The sequence below is a fragment of the Podarcis gaigeae genome (genome assembly GCF_964106915.1).
Source record: "Podarcis gaigeae genome assembly, chromosome: 3".
NCBI lineage: Eukaryota > Metazoa > Chordata > Lepidosauria > Squamata > Lacertidae > Podarcis > Podarcis gaigeae.
The window spans coordinates 88,474,372-88,491,938 of NC_139680.1; the positions used below are offsets into that span (position 1 = coordinate 88,474,372).

At 43.2% G+C, this 17,567-nt stretch overlaps 1 protein-coding gene across 4 annotated transcripts in view; it reads left to right on the forward strand.

The window, feature by feature from the left end:
* The first annotated feature begins 3,919 nt into the window (after window positions 1-3,919).
* TOGARAM2 (TOG array regulator of axonemal microtubules 2) overlaps window positions 3,920-17,567 on the forward strand; it is a 76,326-nt gene continuing 62,678 nt past the window's right edge. The window contains exon 1 of one of the 4 annotated variants that reach the window (XM_083732226.1): window positions 3,920-3,991. The gene's annotated coding sequence lies outside the window, so the exon portion shown is untranslated. Of the gene's footprint in view, window positions 3,992-9,602; window positions 9,803-10,598; window positions 10,626-17,567 lie in introns of those variants that run through there. The other 3 variants (XM_083732225.1, XM_083732223.1, XM_083732228.1) reach the window with 3 other exon arrangements.

Below are 17,567 nucleotides of genomic sequence, written 5' to 3' on the forward strand. Positions count from 1 at the left end.
TTAAATTTCTTCCAATCTTCTTTCACCGACTCTTCTCCCTGGTCTCGGATTCTGCCAGTCCCATATAGTCATGGAAGCAGTTTCTGGACCACATTGAAATGATGTTATTAAATTTGTATACTGCCCTTCATCTGTAATGGTTCACAACACAAAATGGTGGCAATTCCTTTCAAATATGTCATGGACGCTTTTGTGGAAGCTAATTTAGCCCATCCTCTACTACTGTATTGTGACTTTAAAAGGGTTTGGGTTATTCGTACACGTCTGAATCATTCTGACCAAGAGGTGCTACCCCATCTTGAAGGGCAAATTCCAGCCAGGCAAAAGCACTTGAGGGGGCAGAACAGAAACCATTGGGGCAAGACCTAGGTAGAGTCCCCAGGCATCACAGTTTTTCTGATGGCACAATAAACCTGCTTATTTTTTTAAACATACCACATGACACACTGTTTCCTTACTGTTTCCTTGTTTATTCTTAACCTAAATAACATAAGAGCCTGCTGGATCAGGTCTGTGGCCTATCGAGTCCAGCAAGCTGTTCTCGCAGTGGCTAACTAGATGCCTGTGTCAAAATGTCAAAATATCTAGCATTTTTATTTCATTGTTTCCTCAAACTTAGTTTAAATGTATCACAGTTTGTTTACTGCTAAGTGTTCCGATGTCCAAGAACACTTCATTTATCCCTGGCAAACCCCACATAATTTTGAGTTCAGTGCAAAAGTTTCTTGTTCTGCTAGAAATCTAGTTCCAAAGATGGCCAGTGGGTGTCAGATTAGTGCCACAGAATGGTGGGAAGTTTCTGGTCAGAAGTGATTGCAAGGTACTGTGGTGTACTTTGGAAAGACTTGCTTTTTAACATTTGAATTAGAGCTTTGTCTTAGATTTCCACTTCTGGGTTACCTTCTGCGTAGTGCAAAGCCCATGGGAGAAACTGATAGGCTCTCTGTTCTGGAAGCCAGTGGTTAAGTGGTTAAGCCCTATCACTTGGAAGTTCTGACTTGTTAACATTAGCCTGGAAAAATTCCACCACCATCCAAAGGCTTGCTGTGTAGACCTTGTACCTCTACTAGTTCCATACGATGTTCATTCATTGAGGCATCAGTCCAAAACTGGCATCAGAAGAGGAGCAGACCAGGGCATCTGAGCACCCAAGATTATGAAACCTTGCCTAGGGTGGGAGGGCTGTTTGGCACCTTCATTCATGGCCTTCTCTCATGTACTCAACACACTTTCTGGCAGGCATTTTTCCTGTTGCAGTGATAATTTTTAGAGAACTAACATCTCTTGCTAAACTGTGTTTATCTGTTACTGCTTCCCCCCTAAGTTTTACAAATGCAAATTGTAATCCTTGTTAGCCACGTATAGAAGAGCAGGTTAGTAAATTTAAGGAAATAAAAAATCTCTTACCACGTCTATGTGGCTAATGGGCAGTTTAGCCTGAAATGTGGATCAGTGAGATCTCTTCCCTCCAGTTATTTTGGGATTAAGGCTTTCTTGTCTCTTCGCTGGGAGCACTGGTGAATGCAATGCACAAAACTGAGCACAGGGATGGGAACCTGTGGCCCTCCAGAAGTTGATGGGCTTCAACTTCCATCAGGAACCTATTGCAGGGGAGAGCACCAAAAAGCCTCTTTAGCATACAGAAATTACCATTAGGTCAACTTAGAGGTGACTGAGGCTATAGCTGACAAACCAGTTTTCTTGTGGCAGCATTTAATTGTGGCAGCCCTGATATTTGTTGCAATAATTTCATCCATTAGGCAATTTTTTTTATCTTTTGTAGGGATGTCTGCAGTTTTTGTTACGTGTTCTATTCAGTTAACCAACGCATTGTGGTAGCTGTGGGTGGAAGAACCTTAATTTTATCTAGTCTTTTCACAGGTAATTTAATTTCTTCCGTGGTTTAGATCTCACCTACTCTTAACGGTTCCAAAACCTTGCTGTTTCCACACCCAACAAAGCCACCAAACAAACAAAAACGTAGAGAGTAGCCTGGGTAACAAGCTTTGGCTTCTATTCCCAGCATCTGAATAGACATGGCACTTCATGCAACTGCCTAATTCCCCAGCGCTGCTCTTCATGCCAGTAATACAAACAAGACTCCTGGGGGTGCGCATAGCTGGACCTCATGGGAGGTGCTGGTGCAGTGGAATCTGTGGTCAGATATGGAAACTTTTCACAGGTCTTCTAAACTTAAGAGCTGAGGCCACACAGAACTGCTTTTGCTTGAACAGCAAGCAGTGTGAACAGTCATATTCTTAAACAGAGCAGTGTTGCCTTTTCCTAGGGAAAACCGTTCGCTTGAGCTGAAGGTTTATAATTCTCTGCGAATTATCCCAAATATTTGCAATTCACATTGAGATGTGTATGGTGCCCTTGCACAACTGAACTCTTTTTAGGAAAGGGGGAGGTGGCAAGTTAATATCTCTCAAACCTGCCCCACATCTGCCTGCCACTTGCCCATCCATCCACTGTAACATAAAGGATGGTGTAGAGTCTGGTAGCATTGGGGTAGATAGCAAACGAGTAAGAATCAGGAGAATGAACAATTCACCCTCGGAGTACAGAAAGGCCAGGCTAGATCTGCTCTGATGTCTAAATCACTACCAGAAAGTACACATTTTAAAAGTTTGCATGAAACATTAGATCTAGAAACTTTAAAAATAATAATTAAATGTTTCATTTACTGGAACTTTGGCTCAATGGTATTCTGTTCTAGAAACAATATTTTCTTCTCTGTATTAGCTTCATGCTATGCAAATATAAAACCTAATATGGGATTTGACACCCTGAGAATCTCAACTTTCCTTTCTTTCCTGACAAAGTGCTTGGAAATGTCAGTGTGCATTCTTCCATTCCTTTTGGTCATGTTTGTCTTACCATAATTTCCAGATGTTTGCTTTTTTAAAGAAATCAGAGTAATTTGATTAAAAAAAAAGTTAAAAAATATGAAAATATGTATTGGTTAATTTAGTCTGCCCAAAACCTCTCGCTAGAAGAAAAACAAACACAATTGAGCACTGAACACATGCTCTGGCTGAGCTCCAGATCACAGCTTTCTGGGACCAGAGGTCCATAGACAGTACTTTGCTTCTCTTCCACCTCTGTCCTTGCTATGATGCCTCTACATATATCCTATACTCTCCCCCTCTCTCTTACTATAAGCCATTAGTTGCAGTTACCATACAAGAGATGCAAGAGGGGCAGTAAGATTGGCTGATGGGGCCCTCTTAGTAATTGAAATTTTTGCATCTGTTTTTCAGAAAGTGCTATATCCCAAATTGCATTATACCAATGCTTCCGATTGTGCATTTAAAAATTGATAATATACTGTATTTTATTTTGTTTTAATCCACCATGGAAACCTGGTAAGAAATTAATAATAATAATAACAAAAACAATAACAACAACAACAACAACAATAATAATATTGAAGTATGGTGTGAATTTATCCTGCAGATCACAAAGCTGCCCAATTCACATACTGGTAGCAAAGCAATCTATTCTGTACTTCATACAGAATGGCATTGATGCTTCCCACCCCTTCCTTTGCTCAGAAAAAGAAAAAAACCCACCCCATTTTCATTTGTGCATGGATGTGGAAAGGTTGCTCTGTTAAAGTCTCTGCTTGTGACTTTAAAAACTCTCTTTATTATCTGGGTCACATCCAGAGATTTCTCTCTCTAACCTGGCTTTCTGAAGTGCAGGCAATGAAACTGACAGCATCTATTGCTGGCTGGTATCACACTTCTGAGAGAGGAACCAGTCTATGCACATTGGATTTGCTCCTACCTAGTAAGCCCATTCTTTATATTCTGTCGCTGACCATTGGGGGGCAAAAAGAAATGATTTATAACCATGGCAACAGTTGCTGCGAGAGACTGGGATCAACAAGAATCTCTTTCATGCCCACATCAATGAGTTGAAGATGAAGAGCCTCTCACATCCATTTGGACAAGACGACTAGTGCCACTTTTTAATTTTGATTGAGGTAAGTTCGCTTGAAATGTTAGACACACACACACTCGGTAACTTGCTTAAGGGAACTTGTTGCTCTGAGCTATTTTTCTGAATTGGAGTTGAGTATTCCCAGGGGACTATCTCACCCTCTTACCTGCTAACAGACCCTCTTCTCTCTTCCTCATCCTACCACCACAAGTTGAATGGGCTTTTCTTCAACTGACTTAGAGTGCTTGCCAGAACCCATAGGAATCAATCTATGCTCTGGCTCTTAGCTTCAGAACTTTCTCTGCAACACAGGATGATTTTTAGGAAGAATGCTCTCTTAAGCTGTGCTTGTTTCATATCCAATAGTTATCCTGTGTATTCTGTCGCCTCTAGGGCACATGGAAAGCCTGGATTTGTTTAAATCTTTAAATACTTGCTGAGCACCCTTCACATACTTCTCTAAAAATCATAGGAAATATCTGTATATCAGTGTTGAGTGATAGTAAGGGAGAAAACAGGAAAAACTTATTCATGCTACCCTCCCCCCACCTTGAGCCCCTTGAAAGAAAGCTTTAATAGTTAATGGTTAATAACCTACAGTGCAGCAATACAATTCATAGGCAAGACTATGGTATTACTTGAGAAGTTTTACTTTCGCTTGCAGTTCATATGCTAAGGGGTGAGGAGGGACGACCATGCTATCAAGTGACAGCTGTAGCTATCTCTAGGACAATGCACACTTCCCAATAGTAATTAAATAGTACAGTGGGACCTCGGGTTACAGATGCTTCAGGTTACAGACGCTTCAGGTTAAAGACTCCGCTAACCCAGAAATAATATCTCAGGTTAAGAACTTTGCTTCAGAATGAGAACAGAAATCGTGTGGAGGTGGCATGGCGGCAGTGGGAGGCCTCATTAGCTAAAGTGGTACCTCAGGTTAAGAACAGTTTCAGGTTAAGAACAGACCTCCAGAACAAATTAAGTTCTTAACCCGAGGTACCACTGTATTGAGGGTCACGGGTGGCGCTGTGGGTTAAACCACAGAGCCTAGGACTTGCCGAACAGAAGGTCAGTGGTTCGAATCCCCGTGACAGGGTGAGCTCCCATTGTTCGGTCCCTGCTCCTGCCAACCTAGCAGTTCGAAAACACATCAAAGTGCAAGTAGATAAATAGGTACCGCTCTGGCAGGAAGGTAAACAGCGTTTCCGTTTGCTGCTCTGGTTTGCCAGAAGCGGCTTAGTCATGCTGGCCACATGACCCGGAAGCTGTACGCCGGCTTGATCAGCCAGTAAAGTGAGATGAGCGCCGCAACCCCAGAGTTGGCCACAACTGGACCTAATGGTCAGGGGTCCCTTTACCTTTATCACTGTATTAGCATTTCGTTCATTCATTTATATGAATATTTATATACAGCTGACTCCCCGTTTACACGGGGGATACATTTCATACCTCCACATGCATATGCAAAAGCGCGTAAAATGGGGCACTCACCAGTATCAGCTCAGCTGATGGGTGGGGAAAAACCTTCTCTGCCCTTCAGCTGTGCCAGTCCATGGAGCCACTCATGAGAGCTGGAGGGACAGCATGGGTCCATGGACCGGCACAGCTGATGGGTCCACAGAGTCATGTTGGAGGGACAACCCAGCTCTCACACAGCAGAGAGGAGGGGTAGGTGCTGCTGCCATGCTACCCTGCACAGCAGCTGTTAGGTGGGGAGGCCTCCTGCTCACAAGGAGACCCTCCCCAGTGCGTGAAGGGGACACCCTCTTTGAGCTCTGGGAAGGGTCTCCTTGCGAGCCAGGACTCCTCCCCTGGGTGCTCCCCATTTCCAGGATCCTGGCACCATGTGTGTGTTCGGTTGTGCACAAATACGGTGTGTGTAAAAGACCTTCACCTTACAGTCACTTGCTGTTTGTACAAGTAAAACTTAATAATACAGACATGAAATTTAAAATTACAATGTCAAAGAGCAACGCCATGAAATGGCAGAACAATAGCTAACAAAGGCAATCCTTTCTAACAGCACTGTTGTTTGTGATGGGGAACTTGTGACCCTCCAGATATTGTTGAACTAAAGTTCTCAGCATCTGTGAACTAAAGTTCTCAGCATCTGTGAACTGGCTGGGACTGATGCTGGTTGCCGTCTAACAACATTGGGAAGAGCCGCAAGTTCCTCCTCTGTTTCAGGTGCTGTGTTGTTAGACAGGATATCCAGGCTGCACCTTAAAATTAAGGTTTGGCTGCTGCTTCCCAGTGCTGTTGGTATTATACCACTTTAACAGCAGTGGCTTTCCCCCAGAGAATCCTGGGATCTGTAGACTGTTAAGAGGTGTTGAGAGTTGACAGGGGAACCTGTATTGCCCTCACAGAACTACAATTCCCAGAGCTCTATGGGAACAAGGATTGATCATGAACAGTAGCTCTATGAAGGGAATAGGTGGCAGTGGAAGACAGGAGTGCCTGGCATGCTCTGGTCCATGGGGTCACAAAGTCGGACACGACTAAACGACTAAACAACAACAACAACACTCGGCACCCTTAATAAACAGTGCAGATGAGGCCTTAATAGATTTAAGTTCCCCTTCCGCAATGCCCACTCCACCATCTCTGTATGGTGGAACATTTATTGGGTTTTCATTTCCAGATAATCGGCTAGTTCCCAAATATACACCATCATTGTTCTCAAGCCATAGACATTTTCACAGTCACATGACACTTATTTGAACAATCATGATGTACTTGATGAATTGAGCTAATTGTGTCGGTAAGAGCGGGAAAGCTTGGCAGAATGGACAGGAAATGAACCTGCTTTTCATCTCCTGAGTGGTTTTGCCATTTACATGTACAGCGCTCCCCACTGTGTTTCCTCTGTAAATGTCCCCTCATGGTTGCTCCCACCCCCACACCCTCTATAGAAACCTATGCTCCTTTGTTTCCATTTTCCATCTCCTGTCATCTTCTGTGAACAGGTTCGGTCTTTCCACCCATTGTGGAAACCCAGAGAATGAAAACCTGAATAGGGCTAACACGTCTGTCACTTTAAGCAACGTAAACTCTTCTCACACAGGAAATGAATTTACCATAAAGCCAAATGAAAATGGCAGCCCAAAATTCTTCCTCTTATTTAGGGGCAGAAAAAGGAGGGTTTTTGTGTCTCATTTTGCCAAATATTATCCAGAGGGAGGAGAATTTCTTCAGCAGTTTCTTAGAGATGGGGATTAACATGAACACTGGCAGCAGAAACAACACAGCTTGTTGCTCCCCCCCCCCCCTTAGAGAGTTTTCCATTTTTCGTGGTGGGCTATTTTGTTTTGGTTTTATTGCTGCTATTCTTTGTATTGTCTGTGGTGGCGGCTGAAACTGTGGCAGGATTTTGCATTCTCCCCAATGCCCTGGAATTAGTGTCGTTATGAGGTATTGTGGGTAAAAAATGGCAGCAGCCAAACAAAGAAGGAGAAGGAGACTATTCAGTAAAATGGCTCTCATTGCTAGACAAGGGTGAGCTGAATAAAATTATCTGATTCCCGCCCCCGAAAAAACCCTCTCCTGAGGAATACAGGCTCGGCCCTACTTTTAAAGTATGATACGTGACTCACTGTGCCTGTTCCACTGACTTATTAGTATTTGAAGGAGCTAAAAGTGTCAGAATAGTTCTTCATGAGCAAAAGAAGAAAAGGCACTTCTGTATAGGAAGGAGAAGAAAAATGATACCTCACATATGGGTTCTAGAAAAACCTTGTAACCTCCCAACCACATTGTAATTTAAACTCTTATGTGCTGCCCGTGTGTAAATTTCTACACAGAATTCTTTGCTTGTAGATAGTTACTTGGTTTTCCAGGCCAGCCCTTGGCATTTTGCTGCCTGAGGTGAAGGACAAGATGGTGCCCTTCTATTCCACATACAAAATGTGACCAGGTGGGCAGTTGACTCCGCTTTAGTGCTGATGATGGGAAAACATCCTCCACTGCACCTGAGGGCAACAAATGAGGGTAGGAGATACAGAACAGGCTAGCTTGGGGGGCTCAGGGGGAATGGGGGTAGTGTTGACACACTATTGACACCTCCAGCATCTGCTACCTGAGACAGCTGCCTCATTCTGCCTAATGGTAGGGCCAGCCCTGGCGCTGTGTGAAGCATCCCTAGAAAGAGGTTTGTAGTCCTTCTTTCCTTTCCAATTAGTCCTTGAATAGTCTCTGCCCTGACATCTAATGTTTTACAGCTCTGGGAATGTAATGATTTGTGGAGATCTCCCTGTCTAATTCCTGGTTATATACTGTTGGGCCTGTCATTACTCGAGGTGTATTACTGATTGCCGCTGCAGCTGGAATGTATATCTACCCACGTCTGTGTTTGGGGTGTTTATCTGATGTTGGAGCTGCTCCTGCTATTACTTGTCAGCATTGTTTATGAAGCCTGGTGGAATTAAATGTTATTGATTACAAGGCCAGGAGTAACTGCGAGATCAGCAAGTGGAAATTTAGGTAGAGATTTGTCAAAGGATGGGACTGCAGCAGCTAAAACTTTTAATTGGCTGTGCCAGGAATCTTTCCCACTAAGGCCAGCCATCACGTGTTCCATTTTTGTGTGCAAGAATAATGGCCAAGCACTGGGATCATTTTCTCTACCCCACCCCCCCACCCCAAAAATGCTTTGAGTGTCAATCTTTTGTATGATTCAAATAGGCAAATCTGTCAATTTTGGTTTCTCTTTTTCCCATTAATGAGTGCAGTTATTCACACTTCTGCTTCAGTTTGCATTTGACTATAAGTGTGTGTGTGTTCCACATGAATATTCATCAACATTTTTGTATGAATTTCTCCCAGTGTACGTGCTTACATTCAGTTTTGCCTAATATAAAGCAATCTCCCCCTAAAATAGTGCATCTGTGTATGTTATTTTCATGAATATATGCATTTTTATGGATACTTTACTGCACTATGTGCATTTTTTTAACCCATTACTTGGGAGGAGAACTGCATTGCAAAATTCAGAGATGTGTACAGTACCTAGAATTGTACAGTTGGAAGGGACCCTTCCATGATTATTAAATCAAGAACGGATAGAAAAAGAATTTCCTCCCAAAGCAGATTGCTTCCCCCTCCCCTTCAGTGTGTGCTGTGTCTTGTTTCTTCATTTTATAACGCAGATGTGCATTTACTCTAGCTGTCCAATGGTTGTGCAGGACAGTGGCCACTATAGGAAGGAAAGCAGACCCCAATTTCCTATCACAATGTCTCATCAAAACTGCTGTTCCATGTGCAATTGATAATGTTTCTTTTTACTTTCCATCAATACTGGCCAGTATTGGTTAAAAAGCACTTCAGAAGGTGAGGAGGAAATTAAGAATGCTAGGAAGGAATTCATTTTCAGTGGTACAGAGGCACTAATGTGGTTTTCCCATGGAAAGGGGGGGGAGGTTCTGCTTGTTGGTTTTATGGGCATCAGTGATCTGACTTTTGACTGAAAATTCTTTAACACTCAGGAACTGGTGCTGACTTTCTTTCTCCTTTTTAAAGCTAGCATGTTGGCAGGTCGCCTGGTCTCCCCTGACACCCAGGTCCCACAGATCTGTTTGCATCCCATGTGCCAAATGCCTAAAAAAAGGAGCCAATCAAATCACGCCTGTCTAATGCATTAATGAATCTCCTTATGTGCTGCTTGCAAGCTTAATTCCTTAGCAAGTGGTAATGGTGCTTTCGTATCTAGCAAAACAAATCCAAGGAAGGGTTCAGAGGGGCAGGGGCAAATGATGTTTTGGGGAGTGCAGAACCCCAACATTAGACCTGCCTCACTGTGGAAATTCTGAAGCAATTCCCCCAAGTGTTAATTCGGGGCATCTAGTTGAGAATGGAGGTAGGTTGCTTTTCTTTCTGTCGTTGTTGCAGCAAATGTTCTCTTTGCTTTGTGGTTTCTGCCATTTGCCAAGTAGCTTTCAGCTGATTTGGGGGGAAGCAGAGCTGAATAGGATTTATTTACTGCTCTAAAGTGAGCTGTTTCTTAGGGGACTCTTTAAGTGTTGTAAAAGCTAGTAGCCTGCTAGGCAGAGTGCACACAAAAGGCACAGAAATGCATTGCTACGATCTGTTCTGCAATGGCACTGAAAAAGTGTGGAGGCAGTAAATTTAAACATCTCAGAGTTAAAAGGATCACTTTCTTTGTGGCAAGTATAGGAAAGTGGGCAGTTGAGATTAGTGAGAAGCCAATCACAGTTCAGATAATAAGTTGCTCTAGTCAAGAACGTCTCTCTCTCTCTATGTCTGCCTTCCCTATCCTGGAGTATGTCTCTTTCCTGTGCCTCTCAGTTTGAACCAAATTTACCAAAGGAGTCATGAATAAAGACACTTTAAAATGCTGTAATAAAAAAAAAAAAAACAAATCCAGATGGCAGTAGGCTGGAAGACTAAACAACAATAATTTAACAATTAAACCAACCTGTGTGCTGCGTTTTCATCATATAGTTGTTTGCCACTGAAGGTCTTAACTTGGCATCTAAAACTGAAGTTAAGAAGGCACCAGGTGAACCTCTCTGTGAAGGCAATTCCAGAAGCTGAGGACCACCACTGAAAAGCCCATCTCCCTGGCTGCCACCCACTCGCCTCATTTCTGAAGGCGGAAGCAGCTGGAGAAGAACACCTCACCACAGTCTGAACTTGTGGACAGGATTGGATGGGAAAAGGTTGCCCTTCAGATCAGTTTACGAAATTTAGAAGTAGAATTCAATTAAGTGTGGTTACACTGATCAGAGATGCCCCCTCTTTATTTTTTAAACACACACAGTTTTATATTAATGAGCCAGATTTAAGACAACTCTGCTGATCTCTGAGGTCGGGCATTCTGGCCTATCTCCTTGTTCCTTGGCATTTAAACTGTCCTAATCTTATTTTTTTCATTCCACACATAGCAGAGTTATTTTGCCATTGAATATATTACCGGTTATGTGAGCAGACTGTTTGCTCTCCAGGTCCTGACCTGGCCATACATTGCTTGTGATTATGTCTTTTAGTGTTCCTGGTCTTGAATACTGTTCTCTTTTTGTAGCACTGGGCACCCATTCCTTCTGCATATGAATGATGCTAATTAGTATATTAACCTTTTGCTTTATGCTGACTTGCTTGCTTTTGTATGGAAAGGGGGACTATTGAGGGGGTTTCTCAGTCTTTGGGTCATGACCTGTAATGACACGAAGTATTTTCTTTGCTAGTGCTGTTGATTTGGGTCATGACAAGCCCAGCAGAGTTTATATACAGGCCTTTGACTCCAAACGAGTCTGAATAGTCTTGATGCTTTCCCCTTTAAAATACATTGAAGCTGCCGTATATTTTTAAATGGAATGCTCTGTCACAAGAGACCAGGGCATCTGACATCTTTCTGCAGGGCCTGCAAGACGGAGCTGTTCCACCAGGCCTTTGGCCGGGCGGGGTCCAGTCTGACCCCCTTCCTTCTTCCCTCTTTCTATGGGGGTATGTAAGTGGCCTCTTGGCTCCTTCTATCGGCCCACATGGGACCAGCATGGGTGGCTGGGCCTGGTGAACATTTAATATTCCTTACCCTACGGTTGTGATTCATGGGTTCCCACCTAATTTTATTTTCATTTTAAATGTGATTTTGAACTGTATTTTAATCAGTCATTTGATTTTGTGTTTTTAATGTATTATATATTTGGTGTTAGCTGCCCTGAGCCTGGTCTTGGCCAGGGAGGGCAGGGTATAAATAAATTTAATTTATTATTATTATTAATGAAAAGCTCTGTGTGAATTCTGCAAGGACGTGCCCTTCATCACACATATACCATACACACATAGATTTTTAGGAAGAGATCTTGGTGGAGATCTCTTGCTGTAGGAAATGAATGGATGCTTAGGGGCCTGTCTAATTCCAAGTCGGACCATTGGTCCATCTCAGTATTGCTTATACTGGCTTTTAGCTCCAGTGTTTCAGGCATGAGTCTTCCCTAGCCCTACCCAGACATGCAAGCGATTGAACCTGGAGCCTTCTGCTAACCTACGACCCTTCCTGTGCCAGTTTATATTATAGTGGAGGTGATGAGGACCTCTCATTCCAGAGGAGCTTACAACAATTTCAGTAAAATTATCAGGAAGTACACAGTGTAATCATTAGACACCTTCCCCCATCCACTTCCTGTATTGGACCATCCATAGGTAAAGGTAAAGGGACCCCTGACCATTAGGTCCAGTCGTGGCCGACTCTGGGGTTGCGGCGCACATCTTGCTTTATTGGCCAAGGGAGCCGGCGTACAGCTTCTGGGTCATGTGGCCAGCATGACTAAGCCGCTTCTGGTGAACCAGAGCAGCGCACGGAAACGCCATTTACCTTCCCACTGGAGCGGTACCTATTTATCTACTTGCACTTTTTTGGTGTGCTTTCGAACTGCTAGGTTGGCAGGAGCAGGGACCGAGCAACGGGAGCTCACCCTGTTGTGGGGATTCAAACCGCTGACCTTCTGATCGGCAAGTCCTAGGCTCTGTGGTTTAACCCACAGTGCCACCCACGGACCATCCATAGGGAGCCATATATCTGGTTTTTGAAACATCATATTTTGTTCTAGCTTTAGTAGTATTTCTTTTTCTGAGTTTCTATGTAAATAATAAAAGAATCTTAATATATTATGGATAAATCTATATATCCAAAGGAATAGTTCATGAATGTTATAGAATGGTAGAAGGGCTAGGCATTGAATGTCCAGGGCTCAACCTGTTCACTCTGAGCCTTAAGACTCTGCTGCTTAGCGAGGAGTTAATCTCTGATGCTAAGCCATAGGAAGTGAAAGCTCTGTAGGTAGTTGGCTGCTGAGTCCAAGAGGAGAGTTGCACCTCTTCTCCTCCTTTATGGATTAGCATTGACTACAACAGCAGCCAGTGTATTCTGTCTAATTATCCTTGAGGAGGCTGAGGCTGAGGTGCTTGGCCAATACTGGCGGCTGGACAGCTCTAGATACCTCCCCTTCTTTCCTTCCATACTGTTCAGAGGTTCTGGCCCTGCATGCGGATTGGATAGAAAAATTCTAGCCCATAATTCTAGTCTCCCCCAATACCTTAACTTAAGAGAAGACAAGTTTCTTTTTCAATTTACTTTTCGTTCTTACTAAGAAAAAATCACCGGCATCCCTTGATTTTTCTCAGGATATAACGAAAAAGCATTAAGTGCTGCTCATGTTCCTCTTGCAATCAGGCAGCAGCATCTACTCAGAGTGATATGAAGGAGCCTGCCAAAGGCCATCAAAAGTGTGTTTTATTTTGTTAAAGCAGTTTGCTTTTCTAATGTTTCACAAAGCTTTGTAGCCTGAAAGCTGCTTAACTACTTCAGGGTGTATTGTTGCTGAACAAAACTTGGGTTCAGTAAAATGAAGGACTGCTACTGCCTTGAAGAATTAAAATATCAAAGCTTCCCTACTATTAATTCTGCTGGGGCTTGATGCTGCTGTATTTTGCAAAATCCACAGCTTCCATCCCTGACTTCCTCTCACTCTAGCCACATTATGGTCCCACATAGCGTTCTTAACAGAGCCAGTAAAACAGGTAAGAGAGCTGGGCCTGCTTCTGGCTCCTATAATTCAAGCACGGCCAACTTGGCTTTCTCTCCTAAAATTCTTCTTATTCCAAATACTTTCTACTGTTTGCTCAAACTTTAAGATATTCATCTGAAGCATTGCTTTCTGACCTTCCAGTGAGAGCTGTTAAATTGGCAGGGCCAGGCTTTTGTGGTGGTGGCTGCAAACCTTTGGAACTCATTTCCTAGGGAAACATGCATGGTTTCATCGCTGCTAGCTTTTAAGGCAACTCTTAATTCAATCTGCATTTGGTTAATTTTTAACATGCTGCGCTTTTAAAACAGTTTATTGATGCTGCTCATAAATTGACGGTATTGATGGGGGTAGGTTGTTGTTGTTTATTGTGTTGTATTTTAACTTTTTGTAAATTTCCTTGGGACTGCAGTGTGCCCTGAAACATGGGGTAGAAATCTTTTTAATCTTTTTCCTTCCTTTTTTGCTGTGAGACACCAGTTTGCCCTGATTATAGCTTCTTAAAGAACAGAGAAGGAGAGTAACCTTTAAGGAAGTGGAACATGTAATGATAGAGGCATCTTATTATTATTTCTATCCCTCTATCATCTCTGAACACAGATTTTTCAGGGTTTGGGAATACAGTACAATGCAAACCTGTGGGATGTGTGTGCATGCCATGGGCATCGAATGGAGTGGCCTCTCCTGTATAGCTCCTTCAGCTCTCTCTGCAATCTCTCTGCAAAAAATAAAATAAAATACACACACACACACACACACACACACACACACACACACTACCACCATGCCAAGTAAAAGCTGATTGTAATGCATGTACAATGTGTAATTTTCCTTTTCTCTCTCTTTTTTTCTGCCTAGAATGATATCCCCTAGTTAAAGTTTGGAACTCTTGGGAACTCTTGGGACTATTACAGTTACAAATAATATTCTGCAAGTGTATATCACTTGCAGACTTCAAGCCTAAATTCAAGACAAGAGCATGTCTCTTGCCTTAAATTTGTTATTAGTGGAGGAAAGCTATTTCATGTTTCAATGTAATAAAGTGCTATATAAATGACTGTTTTAGGCCAAATCCTTGCAGCCACTCTAAAAAATTCATGTGGGAGTCCATTTTTTAAAATGTTTTATTCACAGTCCCATCTTAACCCTGTTTAGAGCCCATTAAGAGCTTATGTTTTCTTGCCCTCATCTTTTCCTCAGCCGAAGGAGCTTCATCCGGAGCTTTGAGCCAAAGTCAAAGTATACTGTTAAGCCACAAGAAGCCTAGTGAGGCTATCTTCAGATCACATGATTTCCATGCACGTAAGCAGTTCATAAAGGTATAGCTGGAGGAGAATGCATGGGTTTATTTTACAAGCCCCTGAGTACAGCATTCCAGGAATTAGCTCCTACCACTGAGTTTCCCATACTGCATTTCCGCTGTTTAGTTTTCGGTTAATACTCCACGTGGAATAAGCCACGACAAGCACATTCTGTCACTAGCAAAAGCCACCTATACCAGGCTTCCTCAACCTCGGCCCTCCAGATGTTTTGAGACTACAGTTCCTATCATCCCTGACCACTGGTCCTGCTAGCTAGGGATCATTGGAGTTGTAGGTCAAAAACATCTGGAGGGCAGAGGTTAAGGAAGCCTGACTATACATTAAAAAATCCCGTTAACCTCCTCTTTTGTCCCTATGGCTCAGGTATTTGTTGTAGCTCAGGAGGCTTTCAAACGATGAATTGACTTTAGCTATTTGCCTTAATTCCTGAGCTGCTACAGCCATGTCTATTTACACTCCAGAGGGGGTCTCTTTAATACTCAGGATGCGCTTTCCCCCAGAGCCAATTATTTGGCTCCTGGAGTGTCTCCCTTTATAAATTCTTGATTAATAATCAATGCCTCCTTCTTGGGAGAATGCATGATTAATTCTAGAGTTGCCTAACAAGTGGAAGAGCAAGTCTTTTGGAAGAATCAGCACGTATTCTGCAAAAGGAAGTCTTGCCGCATTCGCTTATTAGTGAGCTGGAATTATCAGCATTAATTCAATGAAGGTCTTGTTCACTTTGACATCCATGAATGACATCTGCGCCAGCAGCTGCTAACACCAGTTCATGGTGGTTCTTAAGAAGAGATTGCTGGATCAGGCCATTGGCCCGCCTAGTCCAGCATCCTGTTCCCACAGTGGCCAACCAGATGCTTGTGAGAAACCCACAAGCAGGACCTGAGCACAAAAGGACTCTCCTTTCCTGTTATTTTCAGGAGCTGGTATTCAGAAGCATTAGCGTCTCTGACTACAAAGGCAGAGCATAGTCGTCATGGCCAGTAGCCACTGAGAGCCCTCTCCTTCATGAATTTGTCTAATCCTCTTTTAAAGTCATCCAAGTTGGTGGCTGCCATTGCCTCCTGCCATGCCTTGCAACCAAAGAAAGAAAGAGAGCCAATGGCTTTGATTTCATTGAATGTTGTAATTAACATTTAGGTCACAAAGCTTAAACAAACTCCATTTGGGATTGATTTAGGCCACATCGACACCATACATTTAAAGCACTATTATACAGTGATACCTCGAGTACTTAATTCGTTCTGGAGGTCTGTTCTTAACCTGAAACTGTTCTTAACCTGAGGTACCACTTTAGCTAATGGGGCCTCCTGCTGCTACCGTGCTGCCGGAGCACGATTTCTGTTCTCATCCTGAAGCAAAGTTCTTAACCCGAGGTGCTATTTCTGGGTTAGCAGAGTCTGTAAACTGAAGCGTCTGTAACCTGAAGCGTATGTAACCCGAGGTACCACTGTACCATTTTGACCATCCTAAACATCCTAGGAACTGTTACGTGTGCTGAGAACTGTTAAAAGACCTTTATTGCCATCATAGAGCTACAATTTTTGGAGTTCATTGATTACTGAACCACTCTTGGTATTGTACCACTCTCAGTATTGTAGCTTAACCATTAGCAGACTACAATTCCCAGGATGTTTTGGGGGAACTATAAGTGTTAAAGTGGCATCCTAGTGCTTTTAAATGTAAGGGGGAGTTGTGGCCTCAAAATAAGAAGCAGAAGCAGAATTGGAACGGATTAACCAATCTGGCGCTATCTCTCATGGTTTATAAATGGACTGTGGCTACTTCTCCCACAGCAAAAATAATATGCAATATTCATGCTTTGATTCTCCAGGACATACCAATTATATTTGGATTGCATGTTCTATCCATGCTTTAAACTCCAGCTGTCAGAATGTAGTGTTTGCAGGTGCTCTGTGCCTGTGGGCAGATATATATATATATATATATATCTACGAAAGCAAATATATATATATATATATATATATGCTTTCGTAGATTTTCACGGGTACAGGAATGCAGGTTTTGGTGTCCTCGGGTGTCTTCCCGTGTAAAAGTTGGGGTGTCTACAGGAATGCAGGTTTTGGTGTCCTCGGGTGTCTTCCCGTGTAAAAGTTGGGGTGTCTACAGGAATGCAGGTTTTGGTGTCCTCGGGTGTCTTCCCGTGTAAAAGTTGGGGTGTCTACAGGAATGCAGGTTTTGGTGTCCTCGGGTGTCTTCCCGTGTAAAAGTTGGGGTGTCTACAGGAATGCAGGTTTTGGTGTCCTCGGGTGTCTTCCCGTGTAAAAGTTGGGGTGTCTACAGGAATGCAGGTTTTGGTGTCCTCGGGTGTCTTCCCGTGTAAAAGTTGGGGTGTCTACAGGAATGCAGGTTTTGGTGTCCTCGGGTGTCTTCCCGTGTAAAAGTTGGGGTGTCTACAGGAATGCAGGTTTTGGTGTCCTCGGGTGTCTTCCCGTGTAAAAGTTGGGGTGTCTACAGGAATGCAGGTTTTGGTGTCCTCGGGTGTCTTCCCGTGTAAAAGTTGGGGTGTCTACAGGAATGCAGGTTTTGGTGTCCTCGGGTGTCTTCCCGTGTAAAAGTTGGGGTGTCTACAGGAATGCAGGTTTTGGTGTCCTCGGGTGTCTTCCCGTGTAAAAGTTGGGGTGTCTACAGGAATGCAGGTTTTGGTGTCCTCGGGTGTCTTCCCGTGTAAAAGTTGGGGTGTCTACAGGAATGCAGGTTTTGGTGTCCTCGGGTGTCTTCCCGTGTAAAAGTT